Genomic DNA, 10,285 nt, shown 5'->3' with positions numbered 1-10,285 from the left:
CCCCCAAGCATGCTGATCCTATTGTTTGCAGAAACAAACCCTAAAGGGAAATGTTGTAATTCTCATTGCATCACTTTTAATGTGTTCTCCATTGTTTACTCATAAATAAAAGATTTCTGACAAATTTTATTAATCATATTAATACAACTTCATAGTTTTCTATAAAGGATGCTAAAGAAAGATCCTATGATGGCAATAGGAGTTTCATGATGGAAAAGAACATGTTTTCTTGCATGTTACCACCACCCCTCCCAAATAAAACACGTACCTTACTTTTGGAGAGCAGAATGTATAGGGGAAAACATAGATTTTTTTTTTTTTCCCCAGAGTCGTGGTTGATTGGAAACATCAGCTCACTTGCTCTGAGTGATCCCTACTTATGATTTCAGGTTTAAGCTACAGTGTTAACTCTCTCGCAGCTGATAAGGAATTTGTAGCAGCTTTTGGCTGAGTATCCAGTATAGCTACTGCTCATTCATTAGCTGTTGTGAGATGGATGGTTAACACCAGACTTTGCCCATTCTTCTTGTTGTGCCAGAGAGAATTGAGATTCATTTTGGCAGCCATGAGAGCACAGTGTCTCCATCTTTTCTGTTCTTCTACATTTCTGTTCCAGTGGAAAAACAAAAATCAACCTCCCCACTTAAGATGCATCCCAATTTTGGAGTGCTGTTTTTTTTCTGGGGAAAAAGGTTGCATGTGCTATGCAAGTAAATAGTGTTCAATCCATATACAAAAGTTTTCGTTTTTCTCTTTTCTAAAATGGGGAAAAGAAATGGGAACACTTAGGAGGTTTGTGAGTATATGTTATGGGGATTATTTTAACTTTGCATGAAGATTACTAATCTAAATACTTGAATACTAAATACTGCCGGGGCAGATAAGTACTAACTTTTAATTTAATTTTTAAAATTTTTTTAGGGGCCCCATGGACCAGATGCAATGGCCAGGTGGGCCGGATTCGGCCTGCAGGCCATATTTTGCCCACTCCTGCTCTATCCTAATTGAAGAACTTTGCCATTGTCCTTACTGAATTTAATTTGATTAACTCTGAACAGTTTTTCCAGTTTACCAGGATCCTCCTGAATCCTAATTCTGTAGCCTCTAGAGTGTCTGCAACTCCCCCTAGTTTAGCATTATCTGCAGATTTGCTGAATGTACACTCAATCCCATCCTACACATTGCTAATGCATGCATTTATTAATATTCCACAAATCTAGAGTCCCCAAATGAGTTTAGGCTCCTGTTGTACTAGGCAATATAGCACAAAATCATAATAAGAGACCAGCTCTTATCTCTGCCTTGAAGAGGTTCACTAAATAGACAGATCAGACTGTCAAAAGATAGAAGGGGAAACATGCAATTTGCACAAGGTCAGGAAAGAATTGTTGTGTCTCCCCAATGCTGTATCCATGAGACAACACTGCCTCTCTAACGAACACCATGACTATGTAATATTTTTGTGTTTTGGGATATAAGTAGAGTGACCATACATGCTGAATTGGCTGGAATAGTCTTGGATTTCATAGGCTGCCCTGGCTGGTTGGTTTAAGTTGAAGCAAAAGTCCTGGATTCAGTTGCTGGAGGCAGAGGCTGCTGCCACCCAAAGTGCCTGGGCTGGCTCCTGTTGAGCAGTGGATGGGAGTGGGGGCAGGCTGGGTGGGCACTGCTTCTTCTGGCAGGGGTGGGAATCAAGCAGCATGGGTGGGGTGAAGGGGCTGGGTCTGGGGCTTGGGTACCTGTGTGGTGCACATCAAGATGGCCACCCACTGCTGGCAGCCTCATGCTCTGCTGCTGCTTATGCCTGGGCTGTGCGTGGTGGCTCTGGGAGGCTGCCACTAGCAAGAGGTGGGGGGCTGCTTCCATCCAGGTTCAGCTTCTGTGCACAAGGGATGGAGCCTGACCACTGGCCTCCTTGGCTCCGCCATCAAGGTTCCTGGGAGCTTTGGGGTTGGGGGACGGACGTGCCTGTGTATAAGCAGGGGGTGGGGGAAAGGTTGTGTGCACATGCATGTGTGGGGAGTGGGGGGGTTGGGGTGCGTGCATGCATGCTAGTGTCCCTGTCCCAGATTCCCTTTACAATAACATAGTTGCCCTAGATATAACTTTAACTGTCAAGATTTCTTTAAACCAAAATATTACGTAACTTTATATAATCTGCAAAAGAAATATTTTATGGATTTACCAAGAATGTTATTCTTAACAGGGGGCTCAGTTGTTTCTGTAGGATCCAACCATTATGTGATGTGTGATGCAACTACCTGGACTTCCCTAGATTGTCATCAGGAATGTATTTTTTGTTCTGTAATCTTGAAATTCAAGTTTCCTTTGTATGTGTGAGCACATGCAAATGTAGATTAGCTTCTCTAGCCGTGAGTTGGAGTCTGCAGAACCCATCTAGGTTCAGTGAGTGAGATCCTATTATGTGTCGCTCCTTACAAGCCTCTCACTTGAATATCCTTTTACCACATTGTGAAGGTGTCTTCTGTGTGCCTGTCTGAGCCCAGGGTTGCCTTATAGTTCAACTCTTCTACTCTCCCCGCTTCCTGGTTAGCTATGAAATGTGAGACCAAAAGGACAGGATGGGAACTTTTTCCTTGGCCCATCGATAATATCTTAACTACCTGAAGCAATTGCTTGTTTCATGCTATATAATCTCCCTACTTCTGTGGGCTGAGCTTGTATACCCTGTAACATTCCCAGCCACTTGTGTGGAGTAGGGAGAGGTTCAGATTTGATTGCTAGTCTTGATCTCCTGCATAACTGCAGATTTAGCTGCCATGTAGATAACATTGTAAAGTCTTAGGAGCTCCTACATGTAAAATCTTCCTCTCTTTCACAGCTTGTGGAAAAAGGACAAAAAAGGTGGATTTCATATTTCATTTTAATATTTTGTTTATAACAAACGCCATCACCTATAGTAAATCCTAAAGAGAATAAGTTGTTAGTAAATAACTGGAAATTTTAAAATGGTATTTGAACATTGCTTCAGCAGGGCAAGAGTGAAAACTTAATCCAAGGAAGTGACCATGGTCCATTACTAGCGGTGCTGTTGAAAATCCAGGAGCATTTTATAAATACAGAAATCCATTTTGTATACAGTAGTCACTGGAGATTTGAATTCTTTTCCTTGGAGAGATTACAAAAAAAATCTCTTTTAGCAGAGCCACACCTTTTAAAGTTTGGCACTCCTAGGTATTTAAAAATCTCAAGCATATTGTTATATTAGTTTAAGGAGTTGAGAAGGTGGGAAACTCCTTTCTTGAGAGCACGGAGGTAGAAAGGGATCTTGGAGTCATTATTGACTCCAAGATGAACATGGGCCGACAATGCGAGGTCACGGTTGGCAGGGCTAACCGGACCTTGTCGTGCATCCGCAGGTGCATCTCAAGCAGGGCCAAGGAGGTGATCCTCCCCCTCTACACAACACTGGTCAGGCCACAGCTGGAGTACTGTGTCCAGTTCTGTGTGCCCCACTTCAGGAGGGATATGGACAACATGGAGAGGGTCCAGAGGAGGGCCACCCGCATGATCTGGGGACAACAGGGCAGACCTTACAATGAGAGACTGTGGGACCTGAACCTGTTCAGCCTTCACAAGAGAAGGCTGAGGGGGGACCTGGCAACCGTCTATAAACTCACTACGAGGGACCAGAAGGATTTGGGAGAGACCTTGTTTCCCCTAGTGCCCCCTGGCATAACAAGGAATAACAGCCACAAGTTGTTGGAGAGTAGGTTTAGATTAGACATCCATAAGAGCTACTTCATAGTTAGGGCGGCTAGGATCTGGAACCAACTTCCAAGGGAAGTGGTGCTGGCTCCTACCCTGGGGGTCTTTAAGAGGAGGCTTGATGCCTACCTAGCTGGGATCATTTGAGCCCAGTTTTTTCTCCTGCCCTGGCAGGGGGTCGGACTCGAAGATCTATAAGGTCCCTTCCGACCCTACTTCTATGAAGGTACAGTGACAAAATGCATCGATATAGCTTCTGTAAATAAAATCCAAACATGATATTTTAATTTTCTTTTGATGCTTTACTATTGGGGTAACTACATACAGGTATTTATTTCTACTGGTAGAAATTTCTTCTTGTAGAAAAACAGTCCAGTTGGTGGACTGTGCAGGTGTTCCTCTAGCTTGATGGCTGGAGAGCTTTAAAGGCTGGCTTTCTGGCCATTGGGGCACTAGAAAGCTGCTTGCTGAGTCATCCTTACCTTTAGTTGACATTGCTGAGTCATCCTTACCATTAATTGACAGCCTGTCTTCTCGTGTGCCTTGGAAGGGAGTGGGCAGTCAAGCGGCTGTTGGCACAGATGGTCCTGAGAGAGTTCTAGCCCTGGGAAATGTTCTCCTCCCCCTCCCCCCAGTCCATTGATTATTGGCAGGAGGGTAGGGGGCATTCTCATGTAGTGAGAACCCTCATGATTCTTCCCTGAAAGAAGAATGGGCCCACTCCTGGGCTGATTTCAGAGGAGGGCAGGGACGGGGAGGGAGCACTTAGCTGCCATGGCAAGTCTTTGGGGGAGCCTTGCCGTAGGGGCACAGCAGCTGGCTTCATCCCTCTTGGTTCTGAGTCAGTTGGTCACAGAGAGGAAACTGATGGAGCTGGGAGCCAGGCTTGGGGAGAGCTTCTCATGCTTCTGCATGAGCTTTTGGCCCCTCAAATTTCTAAGGTGCTGCCCCCGCTGTTCAGCTGAGCAGTAGGGGTCGGGGGCAAAAGGAAGCTGGAGGGGCTGGGAGGCAGGCTTGGAAGCTTTTCGTAAGCCCAGTGAAAATGGAAATGGAGGCATCAGGAGGTGAGGGACAGGCTGGAGGGGGAGTGGGAAAGTGGGATGTAGCAGCACAGGTAAAAGTGCAGAGGTACCTGGTGAGTCAGATGTCCGGCAGGCCACAGTGTGCCAGAATTCCACTGTGTATATTGAGTCCATGAGTTTCTGTACCTACCACCTAGGAGACTGAAAAAGTGCAGCTCATAGGCCCAGCTCTGAAAAATGGTTTGTACATTCAAACAAGCACCTAACCTCATCACCAGAACTGAAGCCAACTTCCTACAGCTCAAAGCACAAAACCTGCCAACCATCTTCAGTACTCCCACAAACTGCACGCCAGAATCTATCAAAGACAACAATACCCAACTACCCGTGGGGGCACATTCCTCAGCAAAAAAACAACAACTCTGTCTCCAGTCTCTCAGGTCTGATCCTGAGAGGGAACAAATCACAAACCACTTTTCACAGCCAGGATTATGAACTTCACTTCATCAGCCCCCTAGGTGGTAGGTACAGAAACTCATGAACTCAATATACACAGTGGAATTCTGACATGCTGCAACCTGCTGGACATCTGATTCTCCAGGTACCTCTGCACTTTTACCTTCCCACCACCAGGCCTGTCCCTTGCCTGCTGACACCTCCATTTCCATTTTCACTGACTAGCTTTCTTGCCTGCATTGCATGCCAGGCCAGCCTCTGGCTTCTTTACTATTTCTTCCATCCAGGACCAGGAGACACACCAACTACAGGTTCTTCCTCAGCCTGACAAAGGGCTTTTCAATGCAAAAGCTGGCATCCTGTGGGGCTGAGCCACCCCGGAGCTTGTGGGGCTGCTCTTCTTTGAAGCCCAAAAGGAGAGGAGAGTCTCGGCTCTTTTCTCCCCTCCCTCGTCACCATCTGCTAGCCAGAGTCTAGCAGCATGGGGATGCAGCTCGGCAGAGCCCAACAAGGTCTGATGTGACACTTGTACTAGTACATTGCCCTCTTTCCTTTTGGCCCAGATCAAGCCTCGTGCCTGTTCTTAACCTGGCAGGGGAAATACCATGCATCAGTGTCCATGAAGGCAGTTCTCCTGAACTGCTCTCCCCTATCTTGGGGGTCTTTAAGAGAAGGCTGGATAGGCATGTGACTGGGGTCATCTGACCCCAGCACTCTTTCCTGCCCAGGCAGGGGGTCGGACTCAATGATCTGCTGAGGTCCCTTCTGACCCTAGTGTCTATGAATCCCAGGCAGTTAAGCTGCTCTCACTGGGAGCTTCACAACTCCACTGCCATCAGCAAGCCTCAGGCCTGTCAAAGACGTGACAAGTCTGGGCTTTCCCCAGCCAGGACTGTGTGCATGCATGCGTTAGCTGGAGGTTATGGCATCTTGTAACAAATTGCCTTCTCCAGCACCATCTTCACTGTTATCCACACCCTACATGGGGCACCCTTGGAGTTCCCTTTAAGGTTTCTTGTGTCCCGTTCTCTATTTGCCTACCACATCTTGATGGAAAATTATTATACTGATGTTCTTGTAAGCGGGAGACTGTCTATTGTATTTCATAGGTTGGGGTCTTCTGCCTCCATAGGCCTTGACCCCTGCCTTTCTCTAGCTAGGCCTCCCTGTCTAAAACCACTAAACAGGGTTAGAATCTGAGGCCCTAGCCTTTTTTTTTTTTTTCTTTCTCTTCTTGTCCTGAGGCTTGTGACCCTGCTTTCTGCTCCAATTTAGAGCCTGGCTTCCCTGGCCCAGAGGCCTAGCCACTGGCCCCACAGCCAGGGGGGGTCACAAGTTCAAGGCTGGGGAACGGTCCCAAACCCACACTGTCCTAGTCCAAAAAAAACCAAACCAAAACTGCACTTCAGGTGCACCAGACCACCCTGGCCTTTTAGGATTGTGCCCTATGGAGCCAGGGTCTGTACACCCTAAAATCCTGCACCTACACTGGTGCCGGGGCCTACGTACCCCGATACTGTGCCTTCTCTGGCGCTGGGGTCAGTGCACCCAAAGCCTGCACCCACGCTGGTGCCAGGTCCCCATGTGTAGTGGGGTTCCAATGAGGTCTCCTTCTCCAATAGCTTTGCCCAAACCACTGGAGTTATTGAATAACAAAAAAAATATGAACAGTCCTGTCCATGGGCAGTAACCAAGATAAATGTGATTAAGGCAGGCAGCATGCCAGCTCACACTTATGCAGGGGTTCATGCTCCCCACCGTCAGCTACAGTCCTTCTTCTGGGGTTGCTGCCATCTCTCCGGGGTTCTCCATAGTTCCCCTTCTCTGGCATTTGGACTGCTCACCAAGCCTCTCCATGGAGCTCTGAGACACACTCCTTCCCCTTTGGCTGCTGGCCCCTACTGCCACCCAGCCCAGGGTTTTTATAGTCCTGACCTGCCCCCCTTCTTGTCACCCAACTAGCTGGCCAGGTTCAACTTTTAACCCCCACCTTACCAGCACACTGTGCCCAGAAAGTTCTGGTCTTAAAGGGGCCGACCTGTCTTCTGGTAACAGGGCTAGGGTTCCCTGTTACATGCCTCCTACCCACCTTTCACCAGGGGATCATTGGTCCTGGCATTTACAGGGCTGCTGTGCTGCCAGTAGTCCCATCAGGCCTTCCTACCCTGGCAGGATGCAGTTTTAGTGGTCATGACCAGGACCTGGGGTCTTCTCCTTCCCAATAGCCCCAGCCCATACCTCCAAGTTCATCCTGGCAGGGGAGCGAGCTCAGCAGAGACATGTTCTTCCCCTGCTGGCTGGTGATGTAGTGAGTGCCCCCTCCAGCTGAGAGTGGGGCATAACTTGGCTTTTAAAAAACTCAAAAAAGGAAATTGGTGCAGATGGCACTCAGTCTGTCTGCAGGTGGAGCTTGGGGAACCCCAGCAGCGGGAGGCTCACCTTCAAGAACACCAGCCGCTCCACCAAAGCAGGATCCAGTTAGGTGTGGTGGGGTGTCACATCCCCAGCAACGCTGAACACCCTCTCGCTAGGAACACTGGGTGGACAGGACCGGTGTTGCCAGGCAACCATGGCCAGATCCTGCCACGTCTGGCTGCAGCTTTCTCAGTAGGCCAAGGGGTCACAGTTCAGTTGCTCCATATCCTTGGCGAGGATAGGTAGCCACTGGAGCCTCGGCATTACTTGCTCGAGGCTGGGGTCTGGTGCGTTTGGACCCCAGCATTGAAGCCATGCCCTTGGCCCACATGGACAGTGGCTGGCGTGGAGAAGACTAGCTGGTGCTGGTGGCATTGCTGGTGCTGGGAGTGCTGGCACAAGACAATGGATCCCCTTCTTCCACGTCCCTTTATCTCTGCCTGTTAGCCTCCCTGACTTTTTGTTGACCAGCAGCTGCGTCCAGCGATTGAGGGTTTGGGTGCTGCCAGTGCACATGCTCCCCTTCACCCTTGGGTGTCACATGCCTGCCAGCACGTGGACCATACTGCACCACAAGGGATCCAGCCATCTCCTGATGCCCTCCTTCATCCGCTTAGCCAGTGCCTGCACGTCTGGTGACGAGTGGACTGCCCCAGCCAGCAACATTGATCCCCTCGAAATTCTCCATTTGGTTCTCAAGTTCCCTCACTATGGGGATCACCTGGCTAAGGAGGGCATCGCCAGGGCTAAGGGTCTCAGTGGCCTCAAGGAAGGGCTTGAGGACCACCAAGATCTGGGAGATGGTATCCCACTCAGCTGTGTTCAGGGGGCTGCTGATCCTGATCTCCCCAAGTAAGGCCATCTCATGGATGGCCTTTTGTTGTTCCACCAGCCTTTCGAGCATTGGGTATCTGGAGTTCCACCAAATCTCCGCATCCTGCATGATTTTGTGCTGCGGGGTGTTTAGCTCTGCTTGTTTCTCCTGCAGCATCTTGCCCCCCTTTTCTGCTCCAGGACACAACTTGAATGTCTGCTTGCTTTTGTTTTCTATTAGAGAATAGTGATTTTCCTGATAGAAACTTGAACATCTGTACATAGCTTTATACTGCTCCTAACACCAGTGTGCATGGGGAAAGCTGCTCCTGGAGCTGGTCTTCCCCCGCATAGACAGTTTGGCTTTCTATTCTGAGCTTTGTTATTCTGTAAAGTAACTAGGAACAGCATCTGCAAGACTTAAGGGTTTTTGTTTAGGCTTGTTGTTAGAGGTAAACATTTCTAATAACTCTGAAACATATGGTTGAATTATTTGTTCTTACTAGAATGTATTTTCAAATTGTCCCAGAACATAGTGCCTCTGTCTGCTTTCCTCAGTATCCGAAGTTTAAATAGTGTTAAGTACAACATTATCAAGCTCTTACTATGCTTCCTGGCATGATAGTGATCCCATATGATCATCTGATCTCTTTTGGGCTTCCTTGATAGTGTTGTGCAGTCTGGATTCTAGGGCTTCAGATACCGTAGTAAGAATTTCATTTTTTAAGAAGGAGAAAACCTTGAGTTCCCATTTTATATCTGATAGAAGCTTATTAGATGTTGTTAATTCATGTAAGCTACATTAGGTGAGAACTTTGAGTATTAATTAAGATTAATCTTACAGTTTTATGTTTTGCTATGTTTAAGTGAAAAGCTGAATAGTGTTTTTGAGTGGCTGTACTTGGTTTCTAATTTTTGGATTGATAACTGTACTGATGGGGCTTGTTGGTGGCCCTTGCATGGATGAGTGAGGCTTGAAACAGGTATCCTTTTATAAAGAAAATGAATACCAAACTCATTCAGAAGTGGTAAAAGTATAAGTGGCTCAGCGAGGTAATATTATTTTTTTCTGTGCCTTTAAAACTCTTCTGTCTTATTGTATGGCTATACTGATACTTCATAGCACATGTCACCACTCTTCCTCGCCTCAAGTGTTTCTTTATAAAAGAGAAGTCTTTAGTCACTGCTGGAAAAGAGCTACAAAAGTGGTTTTTGCACAGGTGACTTGATCAGAGAACTTTTTCCCCCAAGGTTTCTAAGTAACTATTTTTTCCATAATTGCTCATTTTACAGTTGGTAAACAAGCTGCCTGTACCTGTAGGGAAACAAGAGTATATCATCAGCAGTCAAACTTTTTGGGTTCAAGCTTGCTTTACTAAAGTCAATGGGAGTTTTGGCATTAAGCTTAGAGGGACTAGGGACAGGTACAGGAGCACTTCTCAAGTCACAAATTGATAAAACCTTTGCTTATAACTTTAACATTGATCCATTTGGTTTGGCCTCTTCTTGGAAGAAACCTGTGTTTCACATTGAACTTTAAATGAGTGGTTCTCAGTCTTTTTTGGACTCAAAACACCCTTTGGTGTCAGCTCTTAGCTTTCAATTATTTTTCACTATGGAAAAGTAATAGAGCGATACTGCTTTTTGGAAAGAACCCCAAACAGCCACAATGGCTGCATCCAGACGAGCGTGGCTGACTGTGGTATGTGGTGCTGCAGACATGCCTGTGGTGCCACGTACCACACATTCAGCTGTTCTCTGCACTGCAAGATAGTAGTGTGTGTGTGTGTGTGTGTGTGTGTGTGTGTGTGTGTGTGTGTGAGTGTGTGTGGGGGGGGGGGACCCCGAGA

At 47.2% G+C, this 10,285-nt stretch overlaps 1 protein-coding gene and 1 long non-coding RNA gene across 2 annotated transcripts in view; one reads left to right on the top strand and one right to left on the bottom strand.

Annotated features, from left to right (window-relative positions):
• LOC109300141 overlaps positions 1-815 on the bottom strand; it is a 43,848-nt gene extending 43,033 nt beyond the window's left edge. Inside the window, exon 1 of the long non-coding RNA XR_002098138.1 lies at positions 269-815. This is a non-coding gene — a long non-coding RNA (uncharacterized LOC109300141). The remainder of the gene's footprint in view (positions 1-268) is intronic.
• The window catches only part of MBOAT2 (membrane bound O-acyltransferase domain containing 2), a 244,416-nt gene that overhangs the window by 56,521 nt on the left and 177,610 nt on the right, over positions 1-10,285 (top strand). The gene's annotated exons all lie outside the window — the stretch shown is intronic.

The sequence above is a fragment of the Gavialis gangeticus genome, unplaced genomic scaffold (genome assembly GCF_001723915.1).
Source record: "Gavialis gangeticus isolate Ggan-Ray unplaced genomic scaffold, GavGan_comp1, whole genome shotgun sequence".
Classification (NCBI taxonomy): Eukaryota; Metazoa; Chordata; order Crocodylia; family Gavialidae; genus Gavialis; species Gavialis gangeticus.
Note: the sequence above shows the minus strand (reverse complement) of the source record. Positions and strands in the feature narration are given on the sequence as shown.